The sequence below is a fragment of the Myripristis murdjan genome, chromosome 22, assembly GCF_902150065.1.
Source record: "Myripristis murdjan chromosome 22, fMyrMur1.1, whole genome shotgun sequence".
NCBI classification, from domain to species: domain Eukaryota; kingdom Metazoa; phylum Chordata; class Actinopteri; order Holocentriformes; family Holocentridae; genus Myripristis; species Myripristis murdjan.
This window is the reverse complement of record NC_044001.1, coordinates 16,811,147-16,825,910: the sequence shown is the minus strand read 5'-3', so window position 1 is coordinate 16,825,910 and position 14,764 is coordinate 16,811,147. Positions and strand designations below refer to the sequence as shown.

The window sequence follows — 14,764 nt, the reverse complement described above, 5'->3', positions numbered from 1 at the left end:
CAGAGTTTGATCAGAGGTGGGGAATTTAAACAACTAGAATTAGACGGAGGTGTCGTCAAAGTAGATATATAATCAATGAAATCCTGAAGGGTCCAAACAGCGATTGGTCGGATTTTTTAAATATGCATGCTGTTTTGGTACACAAAGATGAGTTCGACATATATGTGTGGTTATGTAAATTCAGAGAGTTTCCTACATGAGAAGTGCATGCATGCTATGACATTACCCAGCAAACATTAGCATGTCACCAGCCACTAAAACTACTTGGTTAAGCTTAGGAACAGGTCATGGTCAAGATTGGGATATGTTAGCTACCATTCACTAATATTACTTAGCGACCTAAAAACAAACTCCGCCAACCCCTTTAAGATGGACATATACTTGCTTTTAACCGTGTGTTTGTGTTCACGCTCACATTCACTAAGACAGCCGTCTGTGTTGTGAATTGTTCACATACTGTGTGTGTGTGACTTTGGCAATTTACTTGCTGCCTTGTGTATTCCACGTCCGTTTGAAGATTTGCGTTAAATTTTGAGGACGATCACAGCCAATGCCCCAAATGGACACAGGATACGTGAGGCAGCCGTGCAAACACACAGTTAAAAGCAAGTATATCTCCGACTTTACACGGCTTTTGTTGCCTCCATTATACTATACCAGATTGCCGTTATGTACTGGACTGCTGGAGGTTGCTTCCCTTTAAAACGTAACCACAGGTCAGAATAAGTTGCTTGCGCAAACAACCTGTGGGGTTGTGTTTTACTGGAGGACAGTCTCCAATCAAATCCTGGAAAGTACAATGGAGATTCATCCTCATTAAGTGCCACATTATAACATCATGGTATAGGAGGGTGCAACGTGTCAGCATTTCTACCTGACTGGTTTTGTGGTATTTTTGCTGTAATATGTTGTATTTAGCGCAGAATGGGCTCAGATTTAATTTGTTCTTACTCTCGCTTGGATCTATGGTTTATGGCCCGTGACTGGTTTCTGATATGCTACTGTTCACAATTATATTTTTTGTGCCATTTATAAAGGCAGAGACCAAACTGTTGAGAGAAAAAGAGAGAAAGGGAGAGCTGTGATGAGGACGGGTGGAATACAAAACAACAAACACCTTACAAGCCAACCGTGTGCTGAGTTGCATCGCACGCTTCTGTAGAGTCTTTGTCAGTGAGAAAAGCCTTTGCTGTGCATGAGTACAAAGGGCTGAGGGCTTTTCCATGAAAAACCTTTAATCATGGGCTTCTCTGTCGGTGTGCTTTTTTTATTCCGGCTGTCTGTTCTTTGAGGTAAAACTAACTTTAACACACGATTAGCACCCCTCCACCTGACACCCTGATGGAGGCCACGCAACGGCCACCAGGGTCCACTTCATTAATGCAAACACACACACACATACACACACACACAGAGTGCACGAGGTCTCCTACATTAAGACTTTGATGTCAGAGTGGCTTGATGAAATATTAATGTAAATCACTGCTGTGTTTTCCCTGCAGACTTGCAATAACAGTCTGATGCATTATGCATTAGAGAGCAGGCATCTGGTGATTAGGCAAATCTACACACCGTGTTCCCTCTGATGAATCTGCATTGAAGCCCGACAGCCCGGGAAGGTTAAGGGAAGCCAAGGAAGCTCTTGACTTAAATAAATAAATAACATCTCTCAAACAACTGAGTAAAATTGTGCTTTAAACATGCTGAATTCAATTGAAAAAAAAAAAAAAAATCTTGTGAGGACAAATGAGTGTGATAAGCTCTTGAGTCTCTTAGCTAAACAATATCTGTCTGGGGACTCATGATGTTCTTGGTCATGGCTTATTCCTAGATGTGTCCTCCCAAATAGATAATTAAATACATGCGTGCGGTATTTATACCAGAGAGAGCAGCAGTAGACACTTGAGACACAATACGCAACATCACTAAATGCACTACATGTAAAACCAATTAAAAAGGCCCAGAGTTCAAGGGAATGAGGAGTTTTCCGTCTTTGCCAGGTGGCCAGTGATATAAATGATATTTTGTTTTGTTTTAGCAAAGTTAACCCACTTTCTCACATTAATTTAAACACTTATGCGCTAAAATTAGGTATACATGTGCAAATGCAAGAATGAATCGAGTTTGGCTTTTGCCTAAATTGTCGGTTGTTCATGTGTGATTCTCACCATGGAGTTAGTCTCTCTTAATAATAAAACAAATTAGTCACTGTTAATAATAATAATAAAAACTGAACACATTACCAGATATTTTATTGTCACATTTTAAAATGTTTGATGTTGTGTGGTGGTCTCCAAACAGTCATTTAAAGTAACTTTTAGTCTTTAATTGGATAAGGTCTAGGGCAGGCCTTTGAATTTAATTGGCAGAATATGCAGTAAAAGCAATTTTACAGATTTGTTTATTGAGTGGACAAATTCCATTAGTGAACGAAATCCCCTGACTGTTAGGCGGCTATGAATTGTTTCAGTCAAGGAGAGCCTACATGAGACGGGATAGTAAATTGGTGCATTAAGCAGATGGGGCGCTTTAGGCTTATAGCAGCAAATGGAAATCTGAACAGATTCATAATGGCTGAATCAACCAATTACTGTTCTGGCAGCACTCACACAAGCTCATGTACGATATATTCATGTACACACACACACACACACACACACACACACACACACACACACACACACACACACACACACACACACACGCACACACATACACACACACACACACACACACACACACACACGCACACACATACACACACACACACACACACACACACACACACACACACAGTGTCTTCCACCCCTTTAACTGTCTCTTTATTCATTGTTACATCCATTACTGTTGCCCTGTGATCAATAGTCCATTGGGCAGATAAGAGGAGCACATAACTTTTACTGAAAATTTTACTGCAAAGTACTCGTAGGGATAGTCTCTGGGAAAAGATGTAAAGCTGGGTTACAATCCAAGGTTCAGATGGTTTGATAGGCCTCCTGGTTATTATACGAACAGCCTGAGAGCACCTCGTTGAGATCTTGTCTGTATGCATTGTCTGAACAATATATTCAGCTCCCTGTAAAGTGAACATCCCATAATGAAAAACCCCTCCTGGAGAAATGGGAACTGCAGGTTCACAAGCTAATACATTACAGTGTCAGCAGCGGTGTTACAAGTACGATGAGGAATGTGTCTACTTCAATTCCAATGCTGCGACATTCACTAACAAACAGCTTTATAAAAAGAAAATGCTTTCTTGTCTCATCATGCACAATGCCAATTCTTTCCCCCCCATCCAAAAACACAAGGACAAAGCACTTCCCTGAAATAAAACAATGTCTTGATACAATGACTACTCTTTCTCCTCACCTAAAATGCTTTCTTTGTAGGGGGTCCATGCTCATATTCATGTGTGAGTGTGTGGCACAGAGAGGATCTCCGGAGACAAAGCCTTTTTCTATCTGCTCAGCATCTGCTGTGGGTCTGCTCCTAACACTGACACAATGACAGCATGATACCATCAATCGTTGAAATACAATGACTGGCTGTCACAGGCCTGATTCCATGGCACTGTGCTAACCCAGCCAAACATCCTCCGTCTGTCTCCCCGCTCCCCAGCTACTACATCTGTGGCAAGTCAACACCCGGCATTCTGCTGGAGGCTCAGGGCCACATTCAGGGAAACAAAAAAGAAAAAAAGTTGAGTTTAGATTTTGGTTTTGTGCCGCGCTGACATCAGGCTTGGGCTGATAGCCGATAATATTAAATATCACAATATTTTCAGCCATATGTGATATGGCATTTTATACTGTATCAGCAGCTCTTTAGCACAGAGGCTATTTGATGGTATTATTCTTTAACATTTGTACCAGTAGGTGCCATTGTTAAACATCTGTTAATAACAGGAGTACTGTTAATCCTGGCACTAGTGCTTCTTTGATTTAATGAATGAATGAATTAATATATAAATTTTTTCAGACTTTTTAAATTTTTCCATTTAATCTTAACTTTTTGGCCACTGCCACTAGTGGCAAGTTACCTGGATAACAACTGAACAGATGACAAATGTGAGTAATGTGCGATTCATGTACATAAACCATTTAAATTGTGAGATTTTATAAGAAGAATATATAACATAAAATAAAGGATTTTAAAATGTTTGAGTTTTTTTTTTTTTTAAAAAAAACTGTGATAACATCAAATATTGTTATATCTTACAGAAACAATCCTGTGTTACTGAATTTTTGATATCGCCTGCAGCTACTTGGTCCTGACTGTGGGTGTTCAAGATGATGCTGATGTGCCTTGCAGGAAAAGCAGCTAAGTAAAATGCCAAAGCACCGTCAGCACTGAGTCTGCAAAATTTTGTGATGATGGGATAACACTCTCTGGACCTTTGCCTACATGGCATCAGTGAAGTATCAGTGTTCATTCAAGGACAAATCCATCATCATACATTGGCCTGACTTGATTTTAATGGCTTTTTTAAATTTTTTGTTATGCAGCACTTTAGGCAGCGTTGTGTTGTATTTAAATGTGTTACATAAAAAACTGTCTTACAAGTATCTTATGACTTATCATGCACACTCAGGTCACCCAGGAGCCCCACCCAGCACCTTAATACACTGATCATCACTGCCACCTGTCTCCAGCTGCACCCTCAGCCTCCATCATTTGACTGCCTGAATTACTTATTTCTGCCAGTCTGTCTTCCCATCATCCTCTCTGTCTGACTCTCTCACCTCTTTCTCTCTGTCTGTCTGCACTCCATTAGCCAAGATGTGGCTATTTCAGAAATTCGTGACCGTCCGTTACCTCTTTCTGAGCCTATCTGTCTCTTCACCCACATTACATCTCCTTAATGCATGCTGGCATTCTGCTCCCTATTATCCTCCTCCACAAGGCGATGTCACTCTGCTGGACCACCTGCCTGCTTAAGTGCTTGTCCATCACTTCAGCCATGGAAGGGCAAACAGCAGACGCCCTCTTTCCTCCTTTTTTCCTGCCCTTAAAATCACATTCATACCTCACTTCATCTCCTCCCTCTTTCTGAGTCATTTACCGACCTCACTCTGATGAATAATGAATGCTAGACGTCTGGAGCATCAGCCATAGGGGTCGATGCATTGAAGGAATAGAAAATAAAAAGTCTGAAATAGGTCTGTGATCAAAACAGAGGGAGCACTTTGACCTTATCTTTAAAACATTTGCTCGACCTGCAGGGAACCTGACAGTCCTGCGCTGATCAGAGCTGCCTATAGCTTTCTTGCTGACTCACTCCTTCATTACCTATGCACATTCACACACTTCCATACACGTGCACTTGCTATATAAAACCACAGGCAAGCCATGTATGAGGATGAATCACACACACACACACACACACACACACACACGTATGCACACACGCCTAGAATAAAAGAAAAATTATGTTATAAAGACTGCCACTTTAGGATTTCAGGAAATGTCATCAAGCCGGCTGTCTCACCATTTCTGCGTACTCCTATACACTTCAGCGATAATGCACTCACAGCCAAATGATTGATTCCCATTTTCTTTGCACTCAGCAGTCCAGGCAAGCCTGACAATGGAGCTAAATTGCCTTGATGGGAACGTCAGCTGCCAGGTTAAGCTGTGCAGCACAGGGGGGCTTTTTAGAAACCACAACCAATGATTGCATCAGGCCGGGGATCAAGGGACCAAGAGAAAATGGGAAACGTCCTGTCACAACATTATGACTGTGATTCCTGTGTTTCAGCGACGGAGAGGTGGCACTGATACCACACTGCTGGCAGACACGATCTGGTTGCCGGATGCAGATAGCAAAGGCGCAGCTCAGCAGCGTCCAGCCAACCGGGTTTGATTTCATAACAGCGAGCGGAGCGCCAGGTGGTGGGCTGCCGTAGTGCTGGTTCAGCTGCTGCAGATTATGCCTTCTGGACAGCCATTTCTCCCAAGACCAATGAGTCACACTTATTGAGAAACATGACTTCAGACTTCTTCTGGCCTCACTCTGATTAGGCATAATGCAAATCTAGCAAAGAGCAGCTCTATATCAAATCTAATCATAATAATGTGGTTGACAGTGTTTAATATTAAGCCAAGGAGTCCGAAGTTAGTGAGTCAGAAACAGACAAATGGAAAGAGAGCTGAGACAAGGAGAGATGACGAGCTGAAGGGAAAATGAAAATGAGACGGTGAATATTCTTGGCTATTGCATTACAAAAAAGCTCACGTAAACAAGTAAATGAATGAATGAATAAATGAATTAAAAAATTAAAATCCCAGAGGGTTAATTGCTGCTGCATGGCAGACCTTTTAGATTTTTTCTATCATCTAGAAAGAAGTAAAAACCCTCCTTTATTTACATGTTCCAAATGAGAAACTACAACAAAAAACTGAGCTAGAGATCAAATAGGGGGATAGAGAGAGGGGGAGAGAGGAGGAGAGAGTTACTTAAAGTCCCATCAATCCCATTTGCCACCTGCAGTGAAAGGTGGCTGAACTGACAGAGGTGTATTAGCTAATCAACTGGGCAGATTAGGCGGGCATTTGGTTTACAAGCTGGGCCTCGCTCAGCTCCTGCAGGACGGGGGCTTAGGGACTATAATAGACATGGGTGGATCAGAGAATCAGAGAGGAAAGCCCTCACGCATGACCTGGGTAAAGAGGAAACAGGAGCAAACAGCGTAGAGAGAGAGCAAACGAGAGTGAAAGATGGGGTGGGGGGAGGATGTTTTCATGTTAGAAGAGCAGCATTGTAAACCTCAAAAAAGGGGGAAAGGACACAGAAAGAAGCAAAAGGCAAGAGAGCGCAAAGAGCAAAAGAGTGAAGAGGCAGAAAGGAATAAAAAGAGAGGGAGTTGTGCACATCTCTATATGTGTGTGCATGTGTGTGAGTGTGTGTGGGTGGTGATAAAGAGTGTATGTCTGGGTCAAAGAGCAGCAAAAATGAACAGAGGCCAAACGACCCCCTGGAGAGACCCTACTGTCCTTGTAAACCATGTTAAAGCCTTCTTTCCATCGGCAGCATCCTTCCTCAGGTCACCCTGAGGTCAAATGGGAAGCAAATCCCCCACCCTGCCTCTCGCTCCCTCACACAGCCACACACACGCACACGCACACACACAAACATGGATGGAGCTGCTGTGGCCAAGAATGTAGGGAGGAAAAACCATTGATATGCAAAAAGTGCCTGGTGTGTGCCGCCTGTCATAGGCCTAGTGAGGGGCTGAATGCCGGATCAGATGAATTTTTAACAAACATCACAGTGAATTCGGGGTCTGTCTGCCTGCCTGTACAGTGTCCTAAGGCCATTCTGAGACAGTATCAGGCATAATGGAGGAAAAGGGAAGGGAAGGGAATGATAAGCAGGAGTAGAGACAGCCAAGGGGAGACAGAGAAAGTAGAGAGACAGGGCCAGCTGAGCCAGAATGACTGTCTTTCCTAAGTTTTTGCACATGCATACACTAAACATATACTGCTCCACATTCCCCCCAGCCCCCTGCTCAGACAAAAGACACACACACACACACACACACACACACACACGTTCCTCTGTCAAAGAGGAAGTGTTCACGGTGTGGTGGAGAGGATTATGCTGGATATGTGGAGCAGATCTCGCTCAATGCTAGTGATCCCTAAACTCAGGGGGTTTGGGCTTAGCTGCAGGCTGGATTTGTATTCTCTTTCTCTCTCTCTCTCTCTGTCTCTCACCTCTTTCAACTCTGTATTTGTCTGTCTTGCTCTCCCCCCCTCTATCTCTCTCCCTCCTTCTCTCTCTCTCTCTGAGCAGTGGTACGATGGATTCATGCAACTCGACAAGGGGGCCAAAGGGGAGCAAGACTGAAGGATTACAGTTTGAGACAGCAAATGTTTTTATTGACCTTCTCTTAATATTTATATTCTCCGGGTATGTTCTGCGTTGCTCACCCAGAATGAGAGATTAGCTTTAAGTGGTGCACTGTCTTGAAGGGCACGCCGACTTTAGAGGATGGGGTATTTCTAAAATAAATTCACTAAGCTATGAAAGCATCCGTGTAACTGATGTGATGCAACAGCTACACAGTGACCCATAACAGCAGAAGTATCTTTCCTCAGTTGTTTCAATAAAGCCTGAGCAAATACTGGGTGATTTTTTTACAACCTTCACTTTTTCAGCCTTTGCAGTACATAATTCCTGCGTAACCATGGGATCAGCACAATAAAAGCTACAAGTACTCATTCACTACAAGGACTCAGACACATGTTTTGTGCAGAACAACACGGCTATAATGCGTTAAATCACAAAAAAGAGATTATTCAAATAAGAAAATAAGGCAGTCTCCAGACACACTATTATTTCAAGTACCCACAGGTCTTATGAATGTTGCAAAAAATCATTTGGTGCCTATAAATTATTTATTTACTGATGGATTTTTAAAAATAAAACATGTCAAACAAACCTGTCCACTGGTTCATTCCTGCATGTCAGTGAAGATAAACACAAGTCTATTGTTGTCCTGCAAACTGTTTATGGAAAACCAGGCAGTTCCAGGAACGGTTACGGTGTTTAACAGTATCTGATGTTCTTTTTTTAGTTAGAAGTTAGCAAGCAGATGTTTAACTTCCCTTATTCCCTCTGACTAAATCATAGATCAAAGCCGGGATAAACAAGACAGGTATCTCTGAGCCTCTGAATGGCAATGAGGCTCTTTGCTGAGTCATCACTAGGGAGGCAGAAGCAGGGCAGTGGTGATAGTAACAATGTTCAACACAAGGAGGACCTCAAGGACTCACACATAAAACACAAGCTTCATATGACCTCCATGGCTGAATTAAGGCTTAACAAGCATATAATCTAATGAAAAAAATACATAAAGAAGTCAATAAATGGGCAAAGAAACACATAAAATCCTCACTGCTGTGACATTTAAGGAGGAAACAGGCCGCAGAAGCACCAAGTCATGCCTGGCAGCGGCCCCGAGCTCTGACACAATGCTCTGTCTCAGCTTCAACCAGAGCAACCTTTCTCCACATAAAACAGGGCTTTGTCCCCCAATAACAAACAACCAGGAAGGAACAGGGGGCGGAACACTTGTTCCATCCAGAGTGTGTGTGTGTGTATGTGTGTGTGCGTGTGTGTGTACGTGCTAATGTGCTGTTCTACTCAGTGAAAGTGTTGTTATGGGAAACCAGATTTCCATGGTATAAGAAAAGCTCTTGCAGAGAGAGACAAGAGGACAGGGAGAGTGGGAGAGAGAGAGGGAGAGGGAGAGAGAGAGAGAGAGAGAGAGAGAGAGAGAGAGAGAGAGAGAGAGATAGTCTTTAGTCCAGTGTCTGACACCATGCTGCACTCTGGCCAGTCATATGTCTGCCATCTGAGCTGGGGAGAGTGCAGCGCTGTTGGCAGCAAACAGGATCATTACAGAACATGACTAAGAATCGTTACGAACTCACAAACTGGTGGTGTGAGATACAAAAAAATACTCCATCCACAAATGCTCTCATGTCATTACACATCCTCAGTCTGTGGTGTTTAATGCACTCCAGGAGTTATTTTGTGATGAAGACTAAGTGTTCTTTGGTGTGTGCACTTCATGCCTGCCTCGTCCAGTTCTACCAGAGATGGTTCAGACGTGAGACGGCACGACTCCAAGTCTGTGTCAGCAGGTCTCCAGTCTATTCACTCCAAGACTAAATGAGGACAGATTATGACTGATTCTTGTGTCCCTATGGTTACCGAAATAAATATTGGACCCATTTCTCACAGGCCACCCATCTTCCAAACAGTCGGATATTAATTTGGTATTTTTCAGATGTTTAGTATTTTCAGATGTGTAGTATTTTATTCAAAAACTTCTCTGTTTCATTTAACCTGCTACCTGTCGGAGCTCCCTGCTGCAAAGATGTCGCAAGGCAAGAAAACGGCCAACCACACCCACTTATGAGACAGGAAGTATATACCATAGCAGCTTATAATGCATCATCTTCCTAAAGCATCTTCAGGTATTGATTTCATGCTCAGACGCCCCAGAGGATGTTTCTGATGTTTCTCTCTGCTATATTCAGCTGTAGGCTTTATGTGGAGGTTCACAGAGCATTACTAATAGCAACAGGATAGTAAGAGCAAGAAAGAGTTGCTCCAGCTGAGCAAAAGGAACCGTGGACTTTGACTGACAATCTCGTGGCTGCATTGCATCATGGTATATTGAGGCAAACTGGTGTCTTTGCCTCTTCCTGTCTGATTGTTGAACACTGGGGCAAAATGGTGATCCTAGAAAAAAACAAGTCTTTATTCTTCTGTGTTTGATTCTAACAGACTGACAAAAAATCCACTGGTAATATGTTCTGCTAACGTAAATGGAAATATCTTGATGTAATCTCATGGCATCTACATTTGACGAGTTAAAGGTACACTGTGCAGAATCTGATTGAAATGAGGACCTTTTAGATTTAACTTATAAAAAAATGGAAAAAGCACATCATCTTTCAGTGGTCTGACAATGAAAACTATGCCGACTCGACCATCAGATTATGTGCTCATTCCATGTTTTTGTCTGCTGAGTCTCAGGGGTCCGTGATCCTGGAGAAGTCTGCATGGTGTACGTTTAAAAAGATACAACACCAAACAACAATATTGATCTGCAGAAATGTGGCACATTACTCAACTCAATTTAATTCCCTCTCTTAAGTGTTTTAGGATGGATTTTCTCTTGAACTCTACTCCAAACTAACAAACTAACAATAACAGAGGGGGGAAAAAAAGCAATGCAAACCAAACAATCAAGTTCATTCCCTTTCCTCTCATCTCTGCACCTGTGCTCTCATTGATGAATCTATTTTTAATGGAATTTCTAATGGGAATCTCCGCTCTTCCCTCTCCATCTGTTATAACCAGGCTGAATGCATGCAATGGGACACACACACACACACACACACACACACACACACACACATTGGGCTTCCCTCTTGGTTCTTCCATTAACAGCAGCTGTAAGAGACCAATTAGATTGGTGAGTTACCTCTGGGAGGTGCACCACAGGCACCGAGAGGTTAATTATATCTGTTCAGATCACAGCTGGACAAATGAAAACCTGACCAGGATTTGGAGATGAGATGGGCCAAACCGATGGACTTTGGCTTTAGGCTCGCAGGAGACAATATGCAAATGGGTCTCATTACCATAAACATAATCGGGCCAACACTCACCTTGTCAGAGTAATTGAATTAATCTTTAATTAATCTGAAATACCTTGGTGAGGTACTGTGAGGTTAGCAGAGACTTATGCACACACATGCATATGCATAGATATGGATTAACACACACACACACACACACACACACACACACACACTGATGATCCGTGCAAGAATCATTTGCATAACAATTCTAAATATTACATTTGAATAATGGAGTTAGCTGTACTTGACATTTACATCATACTTCATATTTTACTTCCACTCTCCTTTGCCGTCTGTGTTCAGGAGGGGATGAAAAAGCTGAGTAACACTGCGAACACCACGAGCGTCAGGCAATAAGAACAGAACAAGAACAATGGCATCTCCTTGGGATTCTGCAGCTGACTTGCGTGATTTATCACCGTTTCCCCTCCCCACAGGTAGGATTCACTGCTCTGTTGAACACATTTGGTGTTACCATGCAGAGTGGAGTCATTCGTCGTTCAAGTGGAGCATACCCGTCCATCTCTGACTCTTTCATGGTATTTCATGGCCACAAAGCCATGCTCAGGGACTCATGTGGCTGAATTCCACTGGCCTTCATGCCTCCCCTGACCTTCCAATGGCACACACACATGCACACGCACACGCACACTCGCTGGCACACAGTCACAGAACTTGAAGTCTCCCCACACACACACACACACACACACACACACACACATGCATGCATGCAGAGAGCACTTCCCTCTCACCATATTGCAGTGCAGAAAGCATTAGTTACACAGACACACTCAGTATATATATTTAGCACAGCAGCCCCCTCACAAGCTCCTTTTTTACATGGCTGACTGTTTTAGTGGGTCATGGGATGAGGCGGTGCGAATGTATGTCAGTGGAGGAGGAGAAGAACTGCGAGCGATAAGGGAGAGAGAGAGAGAGAGAGAAATATTCTCTCAAACAGCAAGGGCACTGGAACAAGACATGCAAGCGAATGGCGTCCTCTGCTCATCGGTTCACCAAGAGGGCAGATGTCCATGTGCGTGCTGACTGATACCCTTGATATTGAATAAAACATGTGTTTACAGTTTAAGTTGTATTGGCAATCAATTCAATAGAGTACTGCACACAAACACCATGCATTATGTGTGTGACTCTTTGTGATTCAGGCTGATTCACAATTCACTTGACGATTCAGTGTTTCTTTTTTTTTTTTTTTTTTTGAACAATTCACTTCTATTTAAGTTTGTAAACCATGATTTGAGTCAACCATTTGATTCAGCACTTCTGACCAGAATTTAATACCCATTTAATAAATATTCAGTAATATAAAAATATGTTTTTTCTTCAGGAATGTGAGAAGAATCAAATTCAAAATTAAAAAAAAAAAAAGAAACACAAACCAGTTGCAATTCATTTTATGCTCACATCTTTTTTCCCCCCATGAATCATGAATGATTTGATTCCAAGCATTTTCACACTGACTGAGCCCAAAGACTGAGTGATTCTGTCTAGTTGTTTTTTTGCGATCAATGCAGTTCAATCAGTAGAATTTATAACTAATGCAATGAATGAATTGCTGCACCCGTGCTATACATACAAGAGATTACTAGGGTGGTCCACATTTCTGTTAATGTCCCCTCCTGTGTAACTGTTAATTATTCTGCACCACAGGATCCGGGCTCAGTTTGATAAGACTGTGACTCCGTTTAGCATAAAGGCCTCATCCAGGCTCATATTATGCAGCTCAATGTGCTATACAGATTATAATTCATCTAATTATATGTATCTACAGAATAAGAGCACAAAATCTGAGTAGAGAGCAGCAGGGTTGGTACTATGTGCATGTCGGACTGTTTTCATTACATAAGTGGCATCGTTTCTCAACTGACAACAGGGGCCGGCAGCCTGCTGGCTCCTGCAGATCTCAAACACACGCAGCTTGACTCTGCTGCAGCACAATCTGCTGCTGTAGACAAGACAGCACAGGAGAGGAGAGCCTCTACCTGTAGTTTGTTCAGCAGAGAGCTGCACACTCAGTATATTCTTAATATGTACTCATTTTATGAGCATGTTGCTGTTAGCAGTAAAAGGCTCACTATTCTCCAGCATAACAGAGAAAGAGCAGAGCCAAGTGTTATCAGGAGAAAAAAGCAGAAAAGAGCAAGTGAGATAACAAGTCTGAGAGAAGGACAGCATGACTTGTGAGTACAGCAGCCCAAACCGCCCTGCTCCATATCGCACTGCCAGGAGATAAAAAAAGAAAAGCGCTTTTAGCCACACTTGGGGCAGTCATACAAGATCAAACGTGGAATGTGAGCAAGTTGGAGGGAGAAGGGATGAGAAAGAGAAACACACTGCGAGAGAGGAGAAAGAGTGTTGGGAGACACTGATGGAAAGTAAAACATGGAGAGGGACAGATACGCTGGCAGGAGGAGTGGAGTGAGAGCATGAAAACAGAAAGAATGTAGAGAGAAGGAGACACGAGGAAGTGTAGAGAACCAAAAAGGGAGAGCGGTGTGTGCTCTTCCTGATACAGCTATAGGAAATCAATGCCAACCTTTAAATGAATCAGCAGTAGCTGGTGAGTTATCTCATTCAGGTCGATATTTATTATTATATAGCTCTGATGCACATTACAGTTACTGATGATTAATGACAGAGGGACACATGCATTCCTCCCTCTCCTCTCTCTCTTCCGCTCTGTCTCCCTCCCTCTTTAACATCACTTGTGTACAGTTTTGGTTCAGTGGACACACAGGGAGCTCTGTCAGTGCAGATCAGCTGCCTGATGAGTTTTATGAGACACTGATGGATCATGTAAGTAAATGGGAGGAGAGGAGAGAAGGAGGTAAAAGATGAACAGAAGCAAAAAGTAAGAGAGACAACGGCAGATTTCCTAGCAACTAGCAACTGCACACATGATGCTGTGAAGCTTGTGGGCTGCCCTGCGTTTCTCATTGATATTCAAGCAGCAAAGAGCCAAAACTGTGACTTTCATCTGCACACAGCACACATAGGGTCAACCTCAACACAAAACAATGTTGGGATTAAAAAAAACCTTTAAATTCAGTCAATGCAGGATGTGACCTTTGGATATTGTCACATTCATTATCCATAAAAAAGGATAATCTCTCCATCATAGCTAAGTGAATTGTGCTGTTATTTACATTTTTAATATAAGGAAGCAAAAAGGCAATGGATGCCAACTTTGGTCCCAGGCTGCTCCTTAAGGTCCCAGAATCCTTTGCTGGCAAACACTCAAACACCTCCCTCCTCCCTGCTTCCCTTCCTCCTCTGCTGTGTTTGGTAACGTGAGTGGGGCTTTAATCCTAATCCGTCTACATGTGCCATCGTCAGTAAGGGTTTAGATGGAGAGAGAGAGAGGGAGGGAGAGAGAGAGAGGGAGAGAGGCGGCCTAAAGGGGGAGGAGACTGAAGCGAGCCTACTGCCTCTATTGTGTTAAAATGCCTCCAACAAACATCAAGCAAGCCTCCACCTCTATTTACGCCTCCTTCTGCTCTGTGTTTCCCACCTCTCTCTATTCCTGCTTCTTTCTCTCTCTCTCTCTCTCCTTTCGGTTGAAGCGTTTCCATTCAGATTC

The 14,764-nt window shown here is 42.8% G+C and overlaps 1 protein-coding gene across 7 annotated transcripts in view; it reads right to left on the bottom strand.

Annotated features, from left to right (window-relative positions):
* eml1 (EMAP like 1) overlaps positions 1–14,764 on the bottom strand; it is a 45,262-nt gene that overhangs the window by 24,933 nt on the left and 5,565 nt on the right. The gene's annotated exons all lie outside the window — the stretch shown is intronic.